We start from the raw sequence: 25,846 nt of genomic DNA on the forward strand, positions 1-25,846 counted from the left end.
AAAAATTAGGGGAAAGAAGGCTAACATAGAAGAAAGGAGATGGAAGAGGGTGAAATTATAGTAACCGTATTTTAAAACATTTTAAGGAATTACATTAGTATCTATTTAGCTAAAATTACATAGGAATACATAAGTATAGTTATATGTGTGTGTACATATAAATACATAGTTTGAATTAAATATTTCCATCTGTGCTGATAGTACTTCTCTCAAGAACCATAGATATATTTAAAAAAAAAAAAACTCAATACCAGTCATGGGATACCCTCATGCAAGTTGTTGGTCAGGAAATTTTAAGAGACTCTTAAACCTTTTAAATGATTACTATTAACTTTGTTTGTATCCCAGAAATTTCACTGGATCTCTATTGCTGATGACATCATTTAAAACACAGTACTGAAAGGATTCCAGCTTGAAATGACTTGAATCTATCCTCCCCGATTACTAACTTTGATGACACCAGAGGGTGCCATTCAAATTTCCAAGGGAGAGAAGCAACAAATTATCCTCCCTGACTGTTATGTCTATCAACTACAATGGCCAATATGGCATGAAAACCTAAGTATGCAATAGTGAGACTCATATCTTTGTGGGAATAAACTGCTCTCTAATTGGACATAAAAAACAAGAGGAAAATCATGTCTGGTCCTGGGAACATTGTCAGCTACCCAGGCTAGTGAGATTAGGTATCTTGGAGGAGACCTACAACCACCTCCTTACTAAAGCAGCATAATCCCTAAGAACATTCTAAATATCTACCATTGTAACCACATATAATGTAGTCCTCAATCAAACAATAACTACAACCAATAAAAACACAGAGAACAAGTGATCATGTGGTTGTCTGCCTCAGCTGTTCTATGTGGATACTAATGTGAGAATCACTTACTAAGACTAAGCCAGCCAACTTCTCACACAAATGGGTCTTACAGAGGACTATGACCAGTTGATAGTTGCTGGAGAAGGACAAATCACTCTTCTTTTAAGGGGTAGATATTTGTAGTCTCCACATGCTTCAGTGGATGGCCCACACCCATACAGATACTGGAAACACTTATTGGACTTGATATCATAGTTCTGCTTCTGTTGCTTTGGCTAATATCTTGACAAAATGCAATTTTGTAAGAGGAAAACTTCCATTTTGGATTATGATTTCAGGTCAAAGTCTATCACTGAGGGAATCAGTACAGAAACCAGGACTGCTTGATATTCTATACACTATTAATTACCTCTATTTAAATAAGGCACTTAACAGCTAAAGAGATACAACAAGGTCAAAGGAGAATGTGACTTCCTATCTGGCTTGCAGGTCAAGTAATACTCATCTAGATTTTTTATACAATTTTCGACCACCTGCCTAGGATGTTCTGACCCATAGTAGGCTGGACCACCCTATACCTACTAACAGTCAAGACAATCCCCATAGACATTCTTCTCCATAGGTTAGGAAACCACAATTGGTCAAAATACAATGAGTAAGAGACCCAATATGGTAAAAAGTCCAACTGAAACATCTACAATGAAACTCCTCTATCTAAAACTCAAGAGAATCACAGAAGAGGTGGCAGAAAGATTGTAAGAGACAGAGGACTAGAATGCCTGATGCTAGATAGGTTCCTCTAGAAATGACAGGTGAAATGTACCCATAAATCTCAAAAATATGGTTGCCTGAGCAAAGCTAACACCATGATAATACCAGTTGGCATGTCAACATGGATAAGGGAGAGTACACAAGCTTCAGCTGATAAGAACATCAGGTGGTCAAACCTGTGGACGGAGATAGAATCAGTTTCTTCCAGGGACAGCCCCTCACATAGGTTTTGCAATTCCACATCCTCAGACCCAAACACATGTGCATATAGATAGTACTACATGGACTCAGTAGGTTGCTTGTAAATAATCTATGTATAATGTAGACTTGGAATGTTTGGAGGAAGAAAAGACTGAATGAAATGGAGTTAGAACAAGGGATGGTGATGAGATAAATATGAGCAAACAATGATATGTCTGGATGAAAACTTTATAAAGAAACATTTAGTGGATATTGACTGAAAATACGGTTTTCTTAGTAATTTTAATATTTTGTGGTAATTCTACTAAACAGAAAATTAAATGGAGATGCAGACAACTACATGGATGTCATTCATTGAGACAACAAACTCAGTTTCCAGTGAGAGTTGACATGGGCTCTAACTAGGAGTGTAGGTGGAAAGTGCACTTTCATTTCCTGGCCACACGGACCCAAATAATCACATGAAAACTTTATTAATTCCAACACTGGCCAAAGGATCAGGCTTATTCCTAGCTAGCTCTTTCATCTTAAATTAACCCATTTGCATTATTTTATATTTTACCACAATGCTCATGGTTTTTACCTCACATCTTGCCTCTTGGGTGGCTACATGGTATCTGCCTGTCTCTGTGTTCTTTCTTCCTGCATTTAGTTTAGTTTTGCCCTGCCATTGGCCAAAGAAGTTTCTTTATTAACCAGTTTCATTAAAACATATTCATAGCATACAGAGGGGAATCCCACACCATAGGAGTGTAGAAAAACTCTGCTGTGACAGGCAATTTGTGGCACTAGGCAAGGTATTTATTTCCCATCACATACAATTTCCATTTCTGTAAATAACCTACCCAATTTTTTGGCATGGGCTAATAATAAGCAGATATCAATTTATTTCCCCATTGTAGTAAACATTTCAGTAGATATTACCTTCAATCACATGTAGCAAGGCAGAAATCACAAAATTGTATGGCAAACTCCCCAGTTCTCCTCAGCTAATAAATGTTAGGTCCTGAACTTCAACACAAGTCTTTGTCTTTGGAATGTTGCTTTGCTGCTCAAAGAGGGAAGATTCAAGAACTTTAGCATATCCACTAAATACTGAACAAGAAAACACATTGATATCATACAACACTGTAGCATGCCTATCTCAGACACTTGCTGTGTCTGCTTATTGTGTCTTCCATTAAAGAGAAGCAGGCACACTGTGAGGTTGCAGTGTCTGCCTACATAAGAAAGCTCATGGAGTCTTCTGATGTCTACTTGGCAGTCCGCACTAATGACAGCTTTCACGGCTTCTCTCAGATATATGTAGTTCATGATGTGTCATGAACTACAGTGAAAATGCCCAGTGAAAATCTTTACATTATGATGGAAGGGAGAAGGCAGAGTGGATGATGAGAAGAGCTTATTATTCCTTGTTTCCTACAGTGGTTTCTTGTTCACTAGTGACTTCTTTTAACCAACCAGCATATTTCTGGAGTATAAATGGGGCAACATATAAACACAAATTTTACTTAGCAAAAAACAGAAACAAAATACCCTATCTTGGGTACCAAGGCTTGATCCCGTATATTAAGCAGGTTTCTGCTCTCCAATCCAGAACACCCAGAAATCACATTTGGTAATCTTACATGAATCATAGTCATATCTGACAGCTATAGAGAAAACTCTACAACCTTCTATCTGAATCCTGCTTTGCATGAATATCACAAAGTTGTAGTTTTAGTCTAGAAAAGATAGCTGCTGCTGCTCCTGTGCATTCTCATAATTTAACTCATAAGCACTAGAGGGCAACCAGCAGCTCAGCTCAAATATCTAAATACTTCAGACCTCTGGTGGCAGAGGTTCAGTAAAAAACTTCTTCCTTTTGAATTTCAGAGAGACAAATATAGCATGTTTTTCCCCATAGACAGGTACTAGATTTTAATATTTACACAAACATAGAAATATGGAGGAATTCCACTGAAATAGAAATAGAAAAAGGTATGAGAGAGAAAAAAGAGGTCTAGCAGAAGTCTGAAAAAAGAAAAGAAGCAGAAAATTATACATCAAGAGAGTACAGGTGACATGAAACCAGACGGGGAATCAAAGGGAAAGCCAAAACGTCAGTAGAAGGTGACTAGGGAAGCAGATTTAGCAGTAATGTTGGGGGCAATCTAGGGATTTACAGAGTACATTCCCAGGAACAGACAAAGGACTGGATGTCAGAGAAAGACAGAAGATGAGCCTCAGGAGGAGAAAGCAAAGCTTTATCTTTCAGGGATGGGAGATACCCTCAGGCCAGGAGTTCACTAAACTGATTCTGAGCTGAGTCTTTTGTAGCTCTCTGGGTCCTCCTCTTTCTTCTGTTGGTCCATTTTAGATAACAACATCCTTACCTTCCAACCACTTCTATTCATGCATCTTCTAAGAATGAGAAGCTTCTACCTCAGGGGCTGCTTATGCTTTCTCATCCACAAATAGCCCTCTCTCTAACTCTTTCAGAAGTTTCATTATATTTGGTCCTAATTTTTGAGACCCATAAAAGGATTTAAGATATAAATAAAATTTTAAAAATTAATACTTTTTCACACTAGGAGTATGCTAAAGCCTGATTTTCAGGAGAAAAATGGAAAGATTTAGACAGTCTTCACAAGCAGTTGCATTTGTGTCAAGTCTTACAGGAAGTGCAAAGCATCACCGTGTTGGGCCTTGATGGGACAGCACTATGGTTAGGCAAAGCAAAACCTTAGTGTAGACAGAGCAATACCACTTCTGGGTATATACCCAATGGATGCTCCATTATACCACAAGGACATGTGCTCAACTATGTTTATAGCAGCTTTATTTGTCATAGCAAGAACCTGAAAACAACCTAAGTGCTCCTCGACTGAAGAATGGATAAAAATGTGGTATATTTACACAATGGAGTACTACACAGCAGAATAAAACAATGACATCTTTAAATATGCAGCCAAATGGATGGAGCTAGAAAACATCATGTTGAGGTAACCCAGACCCAGAAAGACAGTTATCATATGTACTCACTCATAAGTGATTTTTAGACATAAAACAAAGAAAACCAGCCCACATATCATAATCCCAGAGAACCTGGACAAAAAAGAGACCCCTAAGAGAGACATACATAGATCTAATCCACAAGGGAAGTAGAAAAAGACAAGATCTCCCGAGTAACTTGGGAGCATGGGAATCATGAGAGAGGGTTGAAGAGAAGGGGAGAGCACAGGAGAGGAGCAGAGAAAAAAATGTGTAGCTCAATAAAATCAATAAAAAAGAAAATTTCATTGTTTACATTTAGTGAGTTCTCTAAGTGTCTTGTCTTGCCTTCCTAGAATGCTCTGGCCAAACTAAGAGTTGTGGTCCTGCAGAATCCCTAAACTCTGAAGATTCTTCACTAGGTTTTAGTTTGGAGAGAATTTTCTAAAGTCACAGCGAACCATTGAAGTCTGAGATCATTACTTATTAGAGCTCCTTGTGACATTTTATGTCATTTAGTGTTTGTTTTGTTGATCTCCAAAGCTCCATGAACTCATATGCACAATGCTTACCCTCTACAGCTATGTAGTGGCTCTCATCTCTCTGACTATTTTAGTCTAAGTGTAGTCCACTTTCTCAGACATGAGGCTTGCTGTGCCACATTTATAGCTTTTCACTCACTTGGCCTACCGATCTCCATCTTCTGACTGTCAGTTTTTGATGTTCTTGTTTATGACAGGTTATGATGGAGACACAGATAGTTGATTTTGTTTGTTAACATAGCCTGTTAGCCTGTGGCTTTTACTTGGTCAGCTGAAGCCATTCATATTTTTATTGTATACAATTTATTTAATATATTAATGTCATTCAAAGATAGTGCCAGAACATTATGCTGTAGAATGTGTCAACCATGTTTGTCCCAAGGCACCTGTAATCATGTTGGCTCGGTGGTGCCCCATAGCTTCCAGTGGTTTCTGGGATTAATGCCAGAGCAGCCCTGGTGTCTACTCTAATGTACAATCAGTAAGACAACTACAGAATGTAATTTCTTAATTCTACCTTCCCCTAACACAAAAAGACAGACTAAATTGATACCTATACATAATCACTCTACAGTAATGCTTGTTATTAAAGGGTCTGTGTGGGGTTTTAATCAGCAAATGTCTCCACTTTCTATATTACATTCATTCATTCATACAACCTCCTGGTCCTGTACTTTTAACTTTATTGTTGAGAGATTTGCTGTTTGTCATGAAATTTTTGATTGATATTTTTGCTCGTGGGACTTATTGCTGTTCTTTCCTTTATCCTGTGTTCATATTAGGGTTTTGTTGGTTGGTTGTGTTGGATATGAGCTATTCCTTCCTGCCTCTGCCTCTCCTCCTTTATCCATTCCTCTCATGTAATATATTATTTTGTGTCCTTGTGAATGAGACTGCCTTTCTTCTTCCATTTATAGTGTTGTTCTATGTAGTTTCTGCATTGTTGCATGGGTTTTATGACCTGTTTTGATTTGTGTTTTTGTTGAAAAGTTTTTATTTCTCTATTGAATGAAAGAAATTACTTGCCAAGCATATCATGGCATAATTTGCTTGGCTTTTAGTGTAAACTAGTCTTTTCTGATCTGAATGTGGATTGGTGTTTTCCTTTGTAATTCTTTTGAACTTTTTGTTTGTTTATTTTGTTTTTTGAGACAGCCGTTTGATGTGGGTTTGAGTTGATTTCATTGGTTAATGAAGAAACTGCCTGGCCCATTTGATTGGCCAGCCCTTAGGTGGGCGGAGTAGACAGAACAGAATGCTGGGAAGGGAAGTTAATAAATCGCCATGCCTCTGCTCTCTGAGCCAGGCTGCCGTGCCTCTCCTCAGGGAGCCAGATGCCATGAAGCCAGCCACCAGGTCAGACATGCGGAATCTTTCCCGGTAAGACACCACTTCGTGGTGCTACACAGATTATTAGAAATGGGTTAACCATGATGTGAGAATTAGACAATAAGAGGCTGAAACTAATGGGCCAGGCAGTGTTTAAAAGAATATAGTTTGTGTGTTGTTATTTCGGGGCATAAGCTAGCCAGGAGGCCAAGAGCCAGGTGGCGGGAATGCAGCCCACCGCTTCTCACTACAGCCATTCTCTGTGAAGACCTGGATGTACTGGAACTCCCTCAGTAGACCAAATGGGCCAAAATTCAAAGATTCCCCTGTCTCTGCTTCCAGAGTGTGGGAATGATAGGCAAGTACTGCCACAGTTTTACAAGGTTTTTTTTTTTATTTTGTTGTTGTTGCCGTTGCTGTTTTTGCACTGTTTTGTTTTGTTTAGTCTGTTTCAGTTTAGATTTTCAAGCTAGGGTTTCTCTGTGTAGTCCTGCCTGTCCTGGAACTCAATCTAAAGACTAGGCTAGCCTCAAACTCAGAGATCCACCTGCTTCTGCCTCTTCAGTGCTGTTATTAAAAACATTCCCAGATGAGCTTTCCTTCTACTTCCTAATCATTTCCTTACTTACCAAGGAGCATTTCTTCTCTGGTCATGTCTGTTTAGGATAATTGCCCTTTAGTTTGGATCTTCATTTCTTTCACTCAGTTTGAAGGATCTTCTATTTTCTGAATGAATAAACTGTCTATGTTTTCAAACATTTTCTTAGCTCCTTCTTCTGCCCTATGGATTCTTGGGTTTGGTCTCTTGGATGTTATGATTTTACTGCCCTGCCCTGCTGTCACTTGGCAGGATAAACCCAGGCACAGCAGTACCCTGTCCCTTTAAGAGACAAGCTCTTCCACTCCTAGTCTCTCTCTCTCTCTCTCTCTCTCTCTCTCTCTCTCTCTCTCTCTCTCTCTCTCTCTCTCTTTTTCTGTGTGTGTGTGTCTTTCTTTCTCTCTCTCTCTTTCCCCACTGAGGCATGCTTGCCTGGCCCCCATTTTCTCTCTCTGTTTGCCATTCTTCAGAGGAGGCAGTTCTCTGCCTCTCTCCTCCCCTTCCTTTGTCTCTGCTCTTTCTCTCTTCCTCTTTCTTTCTCTCTTTCCCTTCCTCCCCTCCCTTCCTCTCCCTACACCTCCTTTAAAGAAATTTCACGCTCAGCCTTTGTCTGCACAGTGTATGAGGTATTCTGTTTCTTGCATGGTCTCACACATGCCATGGGACCTGCCATGGTCACTCATGTCAAATCTTTCAGATGTGTCCCACAGTTCTTGGAAGGTCAGGATATGTTAGTTATTTTTCTGTGAAGTTTATGATTCTATTGCTATCTCAACCTTGCCTTTCATCTGTGAAACTCATCCTTCTGCCTAGACTTGTTTGTTAGTGGTGATTTCTGATGTTTTCTTTTTGATTGATTGATTATTCCTTTTCTGACAGTTATGACTGATTCAATTTCAGACTATCAATTTTCTTCCTGAAGCTTTTTTTTCAGTTTTTAAAAATTTCTTCAAGTTGTTGATTATTTTGTTCACTTGATAACTTCCTTAACCAATCCTTGAGATGCCTCATATATTGTTCTTACGCTTACTTGACTCCCATAGATGGTCACTCATAGTCTTTCAAAAGAGAACATTAAGTCTCTATCTTATATTTTAGCAGTCCAGTTCTTTGTCTACCACTGAGGACTTGTGAGATTAGGAGGATGTCACAGTGTGTGCTTGTCCCATATATTTCTTCTTTATTCTCTGTGCCTTGTGCAGCTCATCAATGTGACTTCTAACTTTCTTCCTTGTTTTATCCTTCTGTCTGTCTCATGTGATTTCTCCTGGTGATTTTTCCTTACTTAGATTTATGTTACCTACTGTTATTTAACAGGGAATGTGCCTGAACTACCCAAAATAATGACTTAGCAGAATTCCTGGTTCTGACTTACAGTAGAAAATACTAGTATGCTTTTTCAAATCCCCAAAGAGTTCAATGACAGTTTTAGAGTGAAAATGTATTTCTTCTGCACTAACCTTTAAGTCATAAAATGAATAAGGAAAAGAGGAAAAGAAGAACTAAAATTAAAATAGGAAAGGAAACATGTGAATCACAGTTTTAGGCAATAGAGAAACTGTTTTAAGACTAGAGTCATAAAAGCTTTGACAGCAAGATTAAAATATAAGATAGTAGCACAATAAAATACAAACCTAGAGATATGAATAAGTATAATCTTCTAGAAATGACATGGATATCACACTGATGAAATCACAAAAGCAGTGTCTACAAGCACAAGATTGGACATTTAAACATTTTATCATTATCAGGAGGTTCAACACTGAGGAGCTACATTCTGTTGGTGCTTGCTTGGGGACGGGGAGTCATATTCCTCAGTGGTGTGATGCTGATAAGCAGTTGTCTTTACTCTAGTAACTTCCTTGTCCAGGTCTATGCTTATGGAAGAAAGCCTACTTAAAGGCAGTAGATCACAACAAAGGATATAAATATAAGACAAAAATGAGACTTGTTGGAAAGAAAAAGTAGTTTGAGGGGAAAGAAATGGTAGTCAAAGATGATAATTGGGGGATACAATCAAAGCATTTAGTGTGTGTGTGTAAAACTGCACAATAATAATAATAATAATAATAATAATAATAATAATAATAATAATAATAAATTTTACAACATTAGATCACCCAATAACTTAAAGTAGAAGGCATCATGCACACAGACTTGTTTCATCCTCTTTAGGATGAGGTGGTTTCTTCCTCTGCTTGGGTTGATTTTATATCAGCCTCTACAAACGGGAAAGGCTGCTAGTATTACGAATGCAAACAAGTTATCATTTTTTCCTTCCAAAAGAAAATTTCTGTGATGAAAGATTACTTTCTGTTAGAAGTTTTTGAGGGTGATGCCCAGTTCTAATTTGGTTTGGGTTCTGTGACTAAACACAGATCAAAATCAATCCGGATAAAAAAGAGAATATTTCAGATCATACTTCTACCTCACACTCCATCATTGAGAGAACCAAGGCAGAGCTCAGGGCAGGAATCCAGAGCCAGGAACTGAAGAGCAGAGATCAGGGAAAATGCAATAGGACAGTTGAATTTTCTTTTTGTGGCTTCCATAAAGACCACGTAGGCATAGACTCCAATGCTGGCCACAACTGGTGGTATCTGGCAGGAGCAACATGTGATAACTCTGTTGCTTGAGTGGTTCTTTGTGGAGAAAGTACCATCTTAGCTGCCATCTGTTTCTTTAGCTATTTTTTTTAGAGGACTTAATGTGCTTTTATATTTTTACCTTAGCTGTTTTCAGGCTATCTCAAAAACCCAGCATCTAATCTGACAGCTTGCCCAGAAGTCCTTTGTAGTCTCAATGTAAACTACCTGGGAACAGGGACTAGAACATTGACTCAGTAGTTAAAAGCACTTGCAGGTCTTGCAGAGTATGCAGATTCAGTTCCCAGCACTCACATGGCAACTCATATTCTTTAATCAGCCCAATTACAGAAGATCTAATGCCCCCCTCTGGCCTCCATGGGTATCAGACATGCACAGAGTACATACACATATGAAATAAATAATCTTTGAAAACATATCTGGAAACACATTTCATGGAATTATATTCCTCATACTGTTCTGTTTGTGGGATGGATAGGGAAAAAGCAACAGAAAAATAGTTGAGAAACAGGTATGATATGTTTGTTTTTATATGCCTCAGTAGATCTAGGTCCAGGCACCCATGATTTCAATGAGGTTCCAGTTCAATTTACCATTAACTCTCTACTCCCTACTTCTAGAATTTTTCTTTATTTTAATTTAAGTCTGAGTGTAGCATGCTAGAAAATTCCATGAATTCTTCTGAATTTCCCTCATACTATAGATATTGAGGATAGGAGGGAGGTTTGTCATTCTAGATTCCAACTACATCATGAGCCTCACTGTATTTTCAAAAGCATCAGTGCAATCATGTGCTGCGTTCATGCAACTGTTCTTCCCTACTCTGGTCTTGCTAACCTTCAGCATCTCAGGTTCAGTACCAGATGCAAAGACCATGATTTGTGGGAACGCCCAAGAAACCACAGTAGTTATATGGAGTGAACTCCTCATAATGTATCTCTGACATCTTCATTCATGATGGCTCTGCTTCTCTGAGTTTCACAAGGAAATTTTGTTCTTTGCTTTTCTAGATGCCTACTCTGATGTATGTGCTATTATCAGCTTAAAGAGAAACTAATACTTTAAATTTTTCTGGTGTAAGTTTCCCAAGTAAAGATAAATACTATACATGGGTCTCTGTGGTTTTTGTTTTTTTGCTAAATTCTTTCAAAAACAAAGTATTAAAAGAAAGCCACTTGCCAAGACAGTTAATAAATTGCATAATATGAGGTTTTTCCCTGCTGCATATTGCCTTTATTGTGCAGAAACAAAACAAACTTTCTGTGGATTGTCTTTGGCTAGTTTGTCAAGAGAAAAGTATCACGCGGTTGACTTCACAACACAAAAAGCTACATGTGCTTAAGGTAGAATCTTCTAGAGGGAGGAGGAGTTTCCATTTTAGCTACAATCTGCTGGCTATGATTTCTCTGTCCTCAAAGCTAACTACTCTAAAGCAATGAAGACAGGCATTAGAAAGTGTGCCCTGTGTCTCACTAAAGTAGAACAGGGGAGAGCAAACCCCAGCCTTTAGCAGAGGCAAAGGATTTGACAGGAGACCACAGCCTTGTCTCTGTACCTGGCTTCACAGATAGGACACACATAGTAGCAAGTTTTTATCCTTGCTCATGTTCTCCCTCCTTCTGCTCCTCATTTGGACCTTGGGAGCTCAGTCCGGTGCTCCAATGTGGGGCTCTGTCTCTATCTCCATCCATCACCAGATGAAGGTTCTATGGTGATATGCAAGATATTCATCAGTATGGCTATAGGATCTGGCCATTTCCTTAAATTTTGCATGCAAATGGACGGAAATAGAGAACACTATTCTGAGTGAGGTAACCCAGACACAAAAAGATGAACATGGGATGTACTCACTCATAATTGGCTTCTAGACATAAAGGACATCGAGCCTATAATTCGTGATCTTAGAGAAGCTAAATAAGAAGGTGAACCCAAAGAACATATAGTTACCCTCCTGGATATTGGAAGTAGACAAGATTGTTGGGCAAAAATTGGAAACTTTGGGGTGGGGTGGGATGGGGGGAAGGGGAGATGGGAAGAGAAAAGTGTGAAGGGGAGGATGGGGAGAGCTTGGGGAAATGGAATGGTTGGGATATAGGAAAAGTGGATATGGGAACAGGGAAGTATATATCTTAGTTAAAGGAGCCATTTTAGGGTTGGCAAGAGACTTGACTCTAGAGGGGTTCCCAGGTGTCCAGGGAGATGCCCCCAGCTAGTTCCTTGGGCAGCTGAGGAGAGGGAGCCGGTAATATGAGGTTTTTCTTAGAAACACACTTCTGAGCAGACCACAGACAAAGGAGTCATGGTTTGGACGTTTTGGCCTGGGTGTGCAGGTGTTCTTCTCATCAGGGCTCCCTGAGAGATGCTATGCTCAAGGAGCTACAGTTTTTGTTCAGCTTGCGCTATCATTTCAAACACTGTGAGTCTGTTCCCAGAGTGCACAGAAATACTTCGCCGAATCGTCCACCTGTGAGGCTGAAATGACAAGGCTGATGGACTTGGCTGATTTCCGGAAGGTGACAGAGTAGCGGTTGCTCTTCTCAGTCTGAGTAGAAGAAGAAATTTGGTGAAGAAGAAAAATCATCTCTCCACTAAGAAGCTGCTTGTACCAATAAAGATAGTATAAGCCCCGACTTGTCTCATATGAACAGTCCAGGTTTACTTCTTCCCCCTCCTGCGTGCTTACGGTTGATTGAACCTGAGTCACTTCCTGGCCCAAATTGGATCCTGCAGAAAAATTGAGAGAAAGAAAAAAAAACTTATTCTGTGAGAGTTTGAACAAAACACTGTTGGAATTTGGTAATTTTAGGCACAAGACAACCCTAACTGAAGATATATGTTGCTTGCTTATCTCTAGTTTCTGTTCCCTATCATGTCAATGTGAACTGCCATATTCCTGGGGCAATGCTTCCTGCTTAATATACTTAACTATATGTGAAACATACATACCAGAGAAGGCCAAGGCCACCAATACAGAGAGCAGGCTGTGAAGAGGCATGGGGCACATGTCTGTGTGTTTCCTGGGCCTTAGATCAGTGTTAAGTATCTCAGTGCCTGACACTGCTCATGTACTGGCTCTGTTTTCTACATCACCTCAAGCAGGAAATGGGGTTTTGTATGATCATAGGCCACAAGTTCCTTGTACAGAGAGAAAGAGAATAATTCACCACGAACTTTTACATGCTTCCTGTCTTTCTTGGTCATTAAAAGAGGCAGTACTTAAAAGGACAAGTGGGAAAACTCATCCCTGTTGAGGGTGAAGCTATTTTGCACACATAGTTTTTATTCAATGGGAATATTTGTGTGACCCAAAGTCAGACTCATCATGACCCATGTACAATCTATAATATACTTACACATGATTGCTATATGATTACTTTTCTACATCTGTTGTCTAATAAAACTTAACTAAAATAAATAAAGTCATGATGAGTCCATGCATTTCCTGTGAAACACTGGTATCTGAAAGAATCTTCCTCCTTTACTGAATGCTAGATTCCCTATAAATTCAGCAATTGACAGAGCTACTTTTAAATCACATGGTGAAGGGCAGTTCATCAGAATTCTAGAAGATCCTCATTTGCTCACGTTCTGTGAAACTGTAACAGGAATAAAAGAATGACCCTTAGAGACTGAGGAGATGCTCATGTGTCAGTTCCTGCTGTGACTCATGAGGACCTATGTGTTGATCTCCAGCCACATAAGAATCTAGTGGACATGGGTGCAGCTGAAGTCAGAGCTCTGGGAATCAGAGACAGGGGAATACTGTGATTTTCCTAATCAGTCAGTCTAGTTCAATTGGTGAACTTCAGCTTCAGTGAGAACCACTGCCTCATAAATAGATAAATAGATAAATAAATGAACAAATACATGAATGAATAAATATGGAGAGCAATAGAGGTGACCATTGGATGATATACACAAAGATAGTGAGATAGATAGATAGATAGATAGATAGATAGATAGAGAAACAGAGAACAGAGACAGAAAGATGTCACACTAATTTGAAAATCTACTTTTACAAAACCTGATTAACTGTAAAAGTCTAACATCATAGTTTATTCAGAAGATGTCCTGTTCTCTCCACACAAAGAACTCTACTTATTACATGTCCTAGAAGCTTCTATACCATTGCCCTGAAGTATTCAGCCTCATTTGTTAAATTCTGTATCTTTTTTAATGTATGAAATGGGCTCATGATAATCTTGCTAGGTCTCTCTTTGACTCAAGCCTATTACAAGCACACGATACATATAATGAGAAAGCACATAGGGAGGGCCATGTTAATGCCACATAAATTGTTGTTTGAATTTTTGTGTACTCTTGTATCATCATTTAGACTGTACCTCTTAATATTTCATTTGCTCTCATTATCACAATGGATGAAATGAACCAAAGGCATCAGAAGAGAAAAGTACAAGCAAGGTCTCTGAAATAGTCCCATGTTCCTACAAGTCCACAAGAGTATACAGTGAAAGTACAGCTGACAGATCAATAGACGAACTCATGGGAGTGTAGTCTGGTGAGGAACCCGATTTGCAGAGCTTCCGGAATACTTGTATTTTGAATAGTTTCTATCCTTTCTGTTAAACCTTGTGAAGCCATAGTGTTCCCCTTTTCAATAATGGGATTCATCCTGAAATATCCCAGCAGTGTATTTCTCAATTACTGAGCATGGCTTCCCTCTGAACTGGCAGTGGATGACATTTTTTCCACACTGTGGAGCTCGGCTATGAAACTATTCACTCAGTCAAAGAAATCTTTGTTCACATAGTCAAATCTGCATGAAGATAGTGCCCCCAAATTATCATCAATGGCAGGACATCCAACAAGGAAAAGAGGCTTGCAAATAGACCCCATAAGAACTTCAAGAGACACACTGTCTCAGTGGGTGGATCATTCCCTCACGGTCCTGACTTCCTTGGTTATATTATCCCTCCTTCTGCTCTTCAACTGGACCTTGGGAGCTCAGTCCAGTACTCCCATGTGGGACTCTGTCTCTATCTCCATCTGTCGCCAGATGAGGGTTCTATGGTGATATTCAAGATAGTCATCAGTCTGACTACGAGACAAGGCCAGTTCAGGCATCCTCTCCTCCACTGCCCAGGGTCCTAGCTGGGGGCATCCCTGTGGACACCTGGGACCGCCTCTAGAGTCAAGCCTCTTGCCAACCCCACAATACCTCCCTTAATTAAGATATCTTCTTCCCTGCTCCCATATCTGTTCTTCCTCCATCCCAACCATCCCACTCCCCCAGGCTCTCCCCAACCCTCTGCTTCTTTCATCTTTCTCCCCCTCTCCCCTTCCCGCACTCCACCCTCACCTCCATGCTCCCAACTTTTGCCTGGTAATCTTGTCTGCTGAACTAATGGGAGCTCACAAAAGCCAGCTGGAATGGGACTGAATGAGCATGGGATCAAACTGAACCCTCTTAATGTGGCTAACAATTGGGGCAGACTGAGAAGCCAATGATAATGGCACTGGGATCTGTCTCTATGGCATCTACTGGCTTTTTGGGATCCTAGTCTATTTAGATGTACACCTTCCTAGGCCTGGATGGAAGGGGGAGGGCCTTGGACTTCCCACAGGGCAGGGTACCCTGCCATCCTCTCTTAGGACTGGAGAGGGAGGGGAAGAGGGCAAATGGGAGAGCAGGAGGGAAGTGGGTGGAGGGGAGGAAGTGGAAATTTTGATTCCTAGTATTAATAAAGTAAAAAAAAAAAAAGAACTTCAAGAGATAGGCATTGAGCAGGAAAGAGCATGTCTGCCCTTACTGATAAACAGGTTTGCTGGCCCTGAACTCTCTAACAGCAGATTCAGGAGAGTGGTGTAACCTACTGGCCTTTGCTCTACCCTAACATGCTATTAATATTCTATATTTACCTTCACCCTGGTTTCAATTGTCACAGGATCTTAATCTAGGAAATTAACTGTTTGTGCCTTTACCCCTAGAGGTACAGGAAAAAAGTCTTGGATCACTAAACCAGACCCAGAGAAAGGAATTCCTTCTTACCAGTAGGCACACCACTGCTCAGCCAGGGACTGGTAATGACCATCTCCAAAGAAATTCTCTTTAATTCACCACCATAGCTTTCCCCCAGTGGCTTACGCTGATTGCCATGGTTACCACAATGCTGTGTTTCCAGCTGCCAGGGAAGGAAGTGGGAGTGCTCAGAACATGCAACAGTGCTTCTATATTTTTCTTACTTCTTTTTCTACACTTATTACAAACTTCTAGCTTAACTAGTCACTAGAAATATAGTTAGTACATGAAAGCCCCCCCCCCCTTTTCCTCTTCTTAAGAGTTCTGTACTGATTTAAAGTCCCATCCCTAATTAATCCTCCCAGTATCTGCCAGAAAATTTCATAACCACACCCTCTCAGAGATAGTAGTAAACTAAAAGGTGCCTGGTTTATCAAACTTAATTATTTTTGTAGTTCTGTGAAATGTATGCATGGTATCATTGTTATTATAGATGGAATTGCTAATTGTATCTGTATGTGTGTATAATCTGAAAGCCTTGTGGGGAATGGAAACTTTTTTGAAGTACAAAGAGACATGAAGAGGAAACATATTTGAATTGATTTGTTCACCCTCAGACAATTTTATTTATTTATTTATTTATTTATTTATTTATTTATTTATTTATTTTGGTTTTTCGAGACAGGGTTTCTTTTTTTTTTTTCTCATGGTTTATTTTTTTATATTTAAAAATTTCCATCTCCTTCCCTCCCCCTCCCCCTTCCCTCCCCTCCTTCTCCCCCTTCCCTCCCTTCCTTCTCCCCCTTCCCTCCCCTCCTTCTCCCCCTTCCCTCCCCTCCCCTCCACCCATACCTCCCCTCCCTCCCTCTCAAGGCCAAGGAGCCATCAGGGTTCCCCACTCTATGCTAAGACCAAGGTCCTCCCAACTCCCCCCAGGTCCAGGAAGGTGATCGACCAAGCTGAGAAGGCTCCCACAGAGCCCGTCCATGAAGAACAATCAGAGCCCAGAGCCATTGTCCTTTGCTTCTCAGTCAGCCCCCGCTGTTGGCCACACTCAGAGAGACGGGTTTGGTCGCATGATCCATCAGTCCCATTCCAACTGGAGTTGGTGATCTCCCATTAGTTCTGTCCCACCGTTTCCATGAGTGAATGCACCCCTCTCGTTCCTGACTTTCTCCCTCATGTTCTCGCTCCTTCTGCTCCTCATCGGGACCTTGGGAGCTCAGTCCAGTGCTCCAATGTGGGGCTCAGTCACCTTCCCCATCTGTCGCCAGCTGGAGGTTCCCTCACGGTCCTGACTTTCTTTCTCATGTTCTCTCTCCTTCTGCTCTTCATCAGGACCTTGGGAGCTCAGTCCGGTGCTCCAAGGTGGGGCTCTGTCATTTTCTTCATCTATCGTCAGGTGGAGGTTCTATGGTGATATGCAAGAAATTCATCAGTATGGCTATAGGAACTGGCCTTTTCAGGCTCCCTCTCCTCAGCTGCCCAAGGAACTAACTGGGGGCGTCTCCCTGGAAAGCTGGGAACCCCTCTAGGGTCAAGTCTCTTGACAACCCTCAGGTAGCTCCTTAAATTAAGATATATGCTTCCCTGCTCTCATATCCATCCTTCCTATATCCCAAGCACCCCATTCCTCCGAGCTCCCCCCGCTCTCCCCTTCACACTTTTCTCTCCCCATCTTCCCTTGGCCCAGTCTTGCCCAACCCTCAAGTTCCCAATTTTGCCTGGCGATCGTGTCTACTTCCAATATCCAGGAGGATTACTATATCTTTTTTGGGAGTTCACCTTCTTATTATCTTCTCAAGGATCCCAAACTTATAGGCTCGATGTCCTTTAATTATGGCTAGAAACCGAATATGAGTGAGTACATCCCATGTTCATCTTTATGGGTCTGGGTTACCTCACTCAGAATAGTGTTTTCTATTTCCATCCATTTGTCTGCAAAATTCAAGATGTCATTGTTTTTTACCGCTGAGTAGTATTCTAGCATGTATATATTCCACAGTTTCTTCATCCATTCTTCCACTGAAGGGCATCTAGGCTGTCTCCAGGATCTGGCTATTACAAATAATGCTGCTATGAACATAGATGAGCATATGCTTTTGTTGTATGATTGGGCATCTCTTGGGTAGATTCCCAATAGTGGAATTGCTGGGTCCTGGGGTAGGTTGATCCCGAATTTCCTGAGAAACCGCCACACTGCTTTCCAAAGTGGTTGCACAAGTTTGCATTCCCACCAGCAATGGATGAGTGTGCCCCTTACCCCACAACCTCTCCAGCAAAGGTTATTATTGGTGTTTTGGATTTTAGCCAATCTGACAGGTGTAAGATGATATCTCAAAGTTGTTTTGATTTGTATTTCCCTGATAGCTAGGGAGGTTGAGCATGACCTTAAGTGTCTTTTGGCCATTCGAACTTCTTCTGTTGAGAATTCTCTGTTCAGTTCAGCGCCCCATTTTTTAATTGGGTTAATTGGCATTTTACCGTCTAGTCTCTTGAGTTCCTTATATATTTTAGAGATCAGACCTTTGTCAGTTGCAGGGTTGGTGAAGATCTTTTCCCAGTCAGTAGGCTGCCTTTGTGTCTTAGTGACAATGTCCTTTGCTTTACAGAAGCTGCTCAACTTCAGGAGGTCCCATTTATTCAATGTTGCCCTTAAAGTCTGTGCAGCTGGGGTTATGCATAGGAAACGGTTCCCTGTGCCCATTTGTTGTAGAGTACTTCCCACTTTCTCCTCTATCAAGCTCAATGTGTTCAAATTAATATTGAGGTCTTTAATCCATTTGGACTTGAGTTTTGTGCATGGTGATAGATATGGATCTACTTTCATTCTTCTACAGGTTGACATCCAGTTATGCCAGCACCATTTGTTGAAGATGCCCTCTTTCTTCCATTGTGTACTTTTGGCTCCTTTATCAAAAATCAGGTGTTCATAGGTTTGTGGTTAAGATCCGGGTCTTCTATACGATTCCATTGGTCAACTTCTCTGTTTTTATGCCAATACCAAGCCGTTTTCAATACTGTAGCTTTGTAATAGAGTTTGAAGTCAGGGATGGTAATGCCTCCAGAAGTACCTTTATTGTATAAGATTTTTTTGGCTATCCTGGGTTTCTTGTTTTTCCATATAAAGTTGATTATTGTCCTATGTATTGTCCTATGTTTCTATGCAGCTTTTTTAGAGCCTGTCCTGGACCTAGCTCTTGTAGACCAGGCTGGCCTCGAACTCACAGAGATCCGCCTGCCTCTGCCTCCCGAGTGCTGGGATTAAAGGCGTGTGCCACCACCGCCAGGCCTCAGACAATTTTAGACAGTTTTCACTAGCTGTAAGCATTCTGTTCTAAACCCTGAGGGGCTCCTGAGGCTGGAACTCAAGAGGCCCCCAAGACCAGGTCTTACTATGAGTTTAAATAACCAGTCAACATGTACATCGAGGACAAGTTTCTGATATCTGAGATATACACCTCTGCCCATCTCACTGCTGAGGGCTGACAGGCAGCACATGCCCTGGACTGCAGTCTCTGTGCCTAAGCAATCGACCATGGGAGTTACAGTAATCTGGGCAGCTCAGGATGGCAGAGCTGTGCCCTGTTCTTGTTCTCCACAGAGCAGCTGAATGCTCTCCATGCTGCATAGCCACAGCCTCTGAGAAGGGGCTGTGGAGCACACTGGGTTTGAATGATGTACTGGTATGTTGCCTTGTCTTCCTTGTGATGTAATTGATAAACAATAATTCCTAGTGAAGATAAAGGTTAAGGTTGGTGGAGAGGTGGCTCAGCAGTGTGAAGCACTTGCTGCTAATCATAAAGATGGAAGTTCAGGACTCACTTAACAAGCTGAGTGCCCCATAAAGCCTGCAACTTCAGGTTTTGAGTGATTGGACACAATCTTCTGGCCTTTATCAGCACACAGGTGTGTGTACCCATGTATATACACAAGTTTGTGTATCCTTACATGGACAGGTAGTCACCCAAAAGTAAATAAAAATAAAATCTTTTTAAAAATAAGGTTTAATAATTAAGGAATCATACCAAAGTTATTATTTATTCATGTAAATAAGGATTAGTTATAATGGTGGTGTGTATCCCTGTCACCATTCTATTTTTGTGAAGATATACCATGACCAACTCAACTATTATAGAAACAGCATCTAATTGGGGGATTGCTTACAGTTTCAGAGTTTTAGTCCATTATTGTTGGAACATCATTGTCTTGGTTAGGGTTTATGTTTCTGTGAAGAGACACCATGACCACAGCAACTCTTATAAGGAAAACTTTCATTGGGGTGGATCACTTACAGTTTTCAAGGTTCAGTCCATTATCATCATGGGGAAAACATTGTGGCCTGTAGGCAGACATGGTTCTGCCTACATCTTGATCAGAAGGCAACAGGAAAATGGTCCATGACTCTTGGAGTTTCTTGAGCAACAGAGACCCCAAAGCCACCCACATAGTGACACACTTCTTCCAAAACATGGCCAAACCTCCAACTCCTCAACTGGGGTTATCTGTTCCTGAGTATCTCTAGTTTGCATCAATTTGTCAAAAATTAATTAGAGCAGCCACCACTGTTGGCTAGTGTAGTCTCATAGACAACTCCTTTTGAACATTTTAGGACATTAAAAATGCCCTTGGTTTCCCTCCAGAATTTGATACTGACCACCTACTGCTGAAGATATCATGTATCTGCATCATAGAACATCCACAAAGTAAGCTAGTACTGGCCTGGAAACTTAATCCCTACTGGATGGCTTCCATATTGCTGGTATGTGTTATACATGTTACCAGGGGAGAAAAGCAATTATTTGTCTCACCCAGCTGTGAACACTGTGAGCCATAATAAGAACTGGCCTGGGAAGATAGACCCACCTTTGCAGTAGTTGCACAAAAGTTTTTGTAGTAACCAATCAGTCTCTGATAATACTCCAGAAGATGAAATCCATACCTGACACCCTTATAAAGTCAAGATGATTAACACTGTGTCTCATATCAGTCAATATGCAGAGAATAAGAGGCAGTGAAATTGCTGGCCCTAATGGGATATCTATATCACATGGCTGATTCCTCCTCCCAAAGTTCAGGGATCAGTGGGGGAGAAAAAACAGAATGCATGTTGGCGTCAGCAGTGGTGAAGAACTACGAGGAAATGATGTCTTCTGGATCCAGCAGGGCAGCTGCACATATGAAGCCACAGTTTTGTGGTAGTTTTTACAAGGCCGGTGCAAGCTTAAGTCAGACAAAACCATGGCATAGACAGGCAAGGTGAGCATCAATACATGAAGTACGCTTGACCATGTAGCCATCTGTTCAGGCCCAGAACATTCGAGTTTTACTGCAAATATTAATAAGATATATCAAGACACATAATGAATATAGTATCCCACTGTGAGATAAGGTCAGGTCAGGAACAAGTGAAACATAGATAATATGTGCTCCAGTCACTTAAGAGAACTTAAATTTTATTATAATTGTTTACATTTCCATGGTGTGCATTATCTTACAAATGATAGTTTTGTATTAATTGAAATTTCATAATATCTCTATAAAATAAAGACCAGATCAACTAAAAGTATCTAAAAATATTCCCTTGGAAAAGAAAGTAGAAGTTTGTAGAATGATCTACTCTGGAAAGGCTTTCATATTCAGATGGGTGAGAGAGGACAGAAAACATTTCTTCAACCTGCACAGGACACACACCTTCCGGAATGCAGCATTTTGGCTGCTCTCATCTTGAAATCTGAAAAAAACATTTTATGTCTTCCTCATCTGTAATTTCATACATGAAATACAAGTATTAAAATCAGTTTGGCTTCATATGTTGATATCAACAAGGTGTCAAATCATCAAGTGAAAGTGAAGAATAAATAAAACAGCTTCTGCTAAAACAAAGAGCCTCTGTTCTATAGATAATAGGAGTTACGAGACCACGAGGAAGCTACAGCACAGAGAGGATCGTGTTGCATATGTGACATCATTACAGGCCCAATCACAGTCCAACAGCAGGCAATGGTCCATGCTCCACAAAGTCTCCAGAAAGACTGAGCATGTAGTTCAGTCAGTATTGTGCACCTCCAAGATACTGGTTTGGATACCAGCATGTATAAATTGTCCATGGTGCACACACCTGTAATTCCAGCATTTGAGGGTAGAGGCAAAAAGATCAGAAATGGAAAGACATTTTAGCTATGAAGAGAGAGAGAGAGAGAGAGAGAGAGAGAGAGAGAGAGAGAGAGAGAGAGAGAGAGAGAGAGAGAATAAAATTCTATCTGAACAGATTATACTTCATTATCCTAGGAAACTTTTTTTGTTTCTTTTTTTAACTCTTTAGGGTCTTCTCATTTTTCTTTACTCCTTTTAAATAGACATCTATCCAACATATACTACATCCATATTCTATGGAGAATACATTTCAAAATGTCCTTCAACCTCAAATCACAAATATTGCTGAACCACTCACATATTGTTTTCTCCTGTACATATATATGCACTTCCTAAAAGCTTTAAGCCTTTTACTGAAGTGAAGCACCTATGCCTTTTCTTTTGTATATATAGGTTGCAGCACCACACAGCACTATGATATCTGAAGAATTAGTCTCATAACTCAGATGACTGCTCAGTGAGAACAAACCACAAATTCATGGACAGCCATGAGATGCTGGACAAAGATGCTCACAAATACTGGTAGGAATCTGTGATACTACCAGGAAGAACAGGCTGTTTAAAATGAACAGGCTGCTTATTTCTGAAATTTTTATTTGATACTAAAAATGTCAAACTATTGAGAACTGAAAAAGTTAAACTATGATGAGGATGAGGTTCTGTGTATTTGCTTGGAGCCTTACTGCCTACAATTGGGTAGTGTTTCCGTGTCTTTCATGACACACACTGTTCTAATCTTCATTCTGGAAATCATCATTCAAGAACGGAAAACTGAAGCCTACAGGCAACACCTGTGTGTCTAGACAAGATAATGAAGAGAAGGGGGTGGACACTGCTTCCCGATCCAGTCAGAGAAGATCCTGATGAAGGAAAAAAAATGAACTGGCTTCATACCGTTGAGTAGAAGTGGGTAGAACACCTAACATAATTCTAGGCTCAGGTTATATCAATGTGACTGGAGATTGAACCAAGTGTGGCTGACAACCTTAGATGTATGTTAGAGAAGTTAAAGTGGCCAAGACCTTCAAGGATAACAAGTATCTTCATAGTGTTCACTTGCAAATTCTTATTTGTCAACATTATGAACTCAAGACAAACAGATATTATATAGGTAAATATAGGCTAGATAGATTCAAGTACTTGTTCTCTAAAGAAACTTAAGCAACATAGAAGATAATTTAGTTACCCAAACAATAATCTATAGCTTATCAAGGAGTATGGGGAGGAACAGCAGCCTTCATCTGCTCTGAAGCAGCACTGTCCCTCTGTGAACAAACATATTTATTTATTTTTTTTTCAGGAAAACAGGAAATATAATTTATTTGTGAAGCAAAGATGGCAAATTATGGTACATAATACCAATAAGGGACAATGAGAACTTTGAAAGAAAAGTGGCAAGAGTATGCATATAAGTATATCAAATATGGCTTTATGTAATGTATTTTACATATAAGCATTCTATGAAATGAAATAAATGAGAGATAATATATTTACACACAGACATTATATAAAAAGAAGAAAACACTAATTTTTAAAGATTGTTTCATATGTTGTTTGTTTAATTAATATATTCATTTTAACAGAAAAGATGAACATGGGTCAGAAAACAGGTGTTTGTAGATCGCCTTAGGAATGCTGCCCTGCCGATACCATGGCGTTCCTGTGAACAGCACTGTTTGCTTCCAAGGAAGGGCCTTACAAACACTGAAAGCCTCGATTAGAAAGTAACGCATGGGCTTTCTTTTTTTTTTTTTTCCCATGGTTTATTTTTTTTATATTTAAAAATTTCCATCTCCTTCCCTCCTCCTCCCCCCTCCCTCCCCACCTTCTCCCCCTTCTCTCCCCTCCTTCTCCCCCTTCCCTCCCCTCCCCTCCACCCATACCTCCCCTCCCTCCCTCTCAAGGCCAAGGAGCCATCAGGGTTCCCCACTCTATGCTAAGACCAAGGTCCTCCCAACTCCCCCCAGGTCCAGGAAGGTGATCAACCAAGCTGAGAAGGCTCCCACAGAGCCCGTCCATGAAGAACAATCAGAGCCCAGAGCCATTGTCCTTTGCTTCTCAGTCAGCCCCCGCTGTTGGCCACACTCAGAGAGACGGGTTTGGTCGCATGATCCATCAGTCCCATTCCAACTGGAGTTGGTGATCTCCCATTAGTTCTGTCCCACCGTTTCCATGAGTGAACGCACCCCTCTCGTTCCTGACTTTCTCCCTCATGTTCTCGCTCCTTCTGCTCCTCATCGGGACCTTGGGAGCTCAGTCCAGTGCTCCAATGTGGGGCTCAGTCACCTTCCCCATCTGTCGCCAGCTGGTTAGTTCCTTGGGCAGCTGAGGAGAGGGAGCCTGAAAAGGCCAGTTCCTATAGCCATACTGATGAATTTCTTGCATATCACCATAGAACCTCCACCTGACGATAGATGAAGAAAATGACAGAGCCCCACCTTGGAGCACCGGACTGAGCTCCCAAGGTCCTGATGAGGAGCAGAAGGAGAGAGAACATGAGAAAGAAAGTCAGGACCGTGAGGGAACCTCCAGCTGGCGACAGATGGGGAAACATATTTATTTTAAATATAAATAAAATCCATTCATCTATATAATATTATATGTATGTATGTTTTTAAGGCTGACCAGTAAGTATTTGACAACTAATTGGTACACTCTTCTCTGGGAATGACAATGTCTCCAACTATTGGAATTCTCTAGTTGCTAGTAGCTCATGAGCTAGAACTGATGCTTTGTGCTCTTTCTACATGAACCTTAACATGTCTATTGCTGTCCTTTTTTGGCTCATGTTTAAAGAGCCATGTTAGTGAGTCTTCATGTGTGTGGCTTCTGACATTCTGAGGAGACACAATTTCACAGCTAACTCTCTGATCTTCTGGCTCTTATAGTCTTTCTTCCCCTCTTCTTCAGTGTTTCCTGATTCTTAAGTACAAGAGTTATATTGTAGACCTATCTGTAGTGACTAGACTCCACTACTCTGCATTGTTACTCATTGTGTTTCTTACAATGGTCTCCATCTGTTAGTAAAGTCATGGATCTTGGAGGAGAACCTACAGCCACCACTTACTAATCCAGCACAGTCACTAACTACATCCTAATCATTTGTCCTTACCACCTATTCATTCCTTGTCACAGGGTCTGCTCACTTGGCTCATTTTAGAATGAATCATTCAGTTTTTATTGAGTTGTAAGACTTTTTAGATATTCTCTTTAAGCCTAGTTGAACAAGATATATGTTTGAGCATTTTCTCATAGTTGATGTTCTCTTTATTTTCTTAAAGACATTAAGATCTCTGTTTAGAAAACTTCAAAGCAATTATGAATGAAGTTAAATATATAAATGAATATAAATATATAATGAAGTTAAAAATAAATAATTAGAAGATTCAATACCTTCAATATCCTCAACGTCTTTTATAATTTCAATAAAATTGCACTATTTTTTAAACTGATGAATTGAATGGAGACCTGCCCATTGTGGGTGGCACCATTCTGTGCGAAAATAGCCTGGGTCATATTAGGAAGCTAGTTACGTGTGAGCCTGTGAGGGAGCTAGCAACAGAGTTTCCCCAGGGTTTCTGATTGAATCTCCTGTTTGAGTTCTCGCCTTGATTACCACTAATGATGGACTGTGGCCTGGAAGTGAAAACTAAATAAATCCTTTCACCTTCTAAGTTGCTTTTTCTCTGAGAGCTTTAGCACAGCAACAGAAAAGAAGCTAGAGCATCCAGCTGTCTGTACATTCTGTATCTTCCATGACTTGATGTTCTTGCTGCTGCTGCAGTTTGTTTTCTCCTCACTGACCCTGACCCTGTCCACAGCAGGTTACCTGACATAGGTTCCGTCCTCTCATCAGCTTCTCTGTTAGTC

The sequence above is a fragment of the Arvicola amphibius genome, chromosome 13 (assembly GCF_903992535.2).
Source record: "Arvicola amphibius chromosome 13, mArvAmp1.2, whole genome shotgun sequence".
NCBI lineage: Eukaryota > Metazoa > Chordata > Mammalia > Rodentia > Cricetidae > Arvicola > Arvicola amphibius.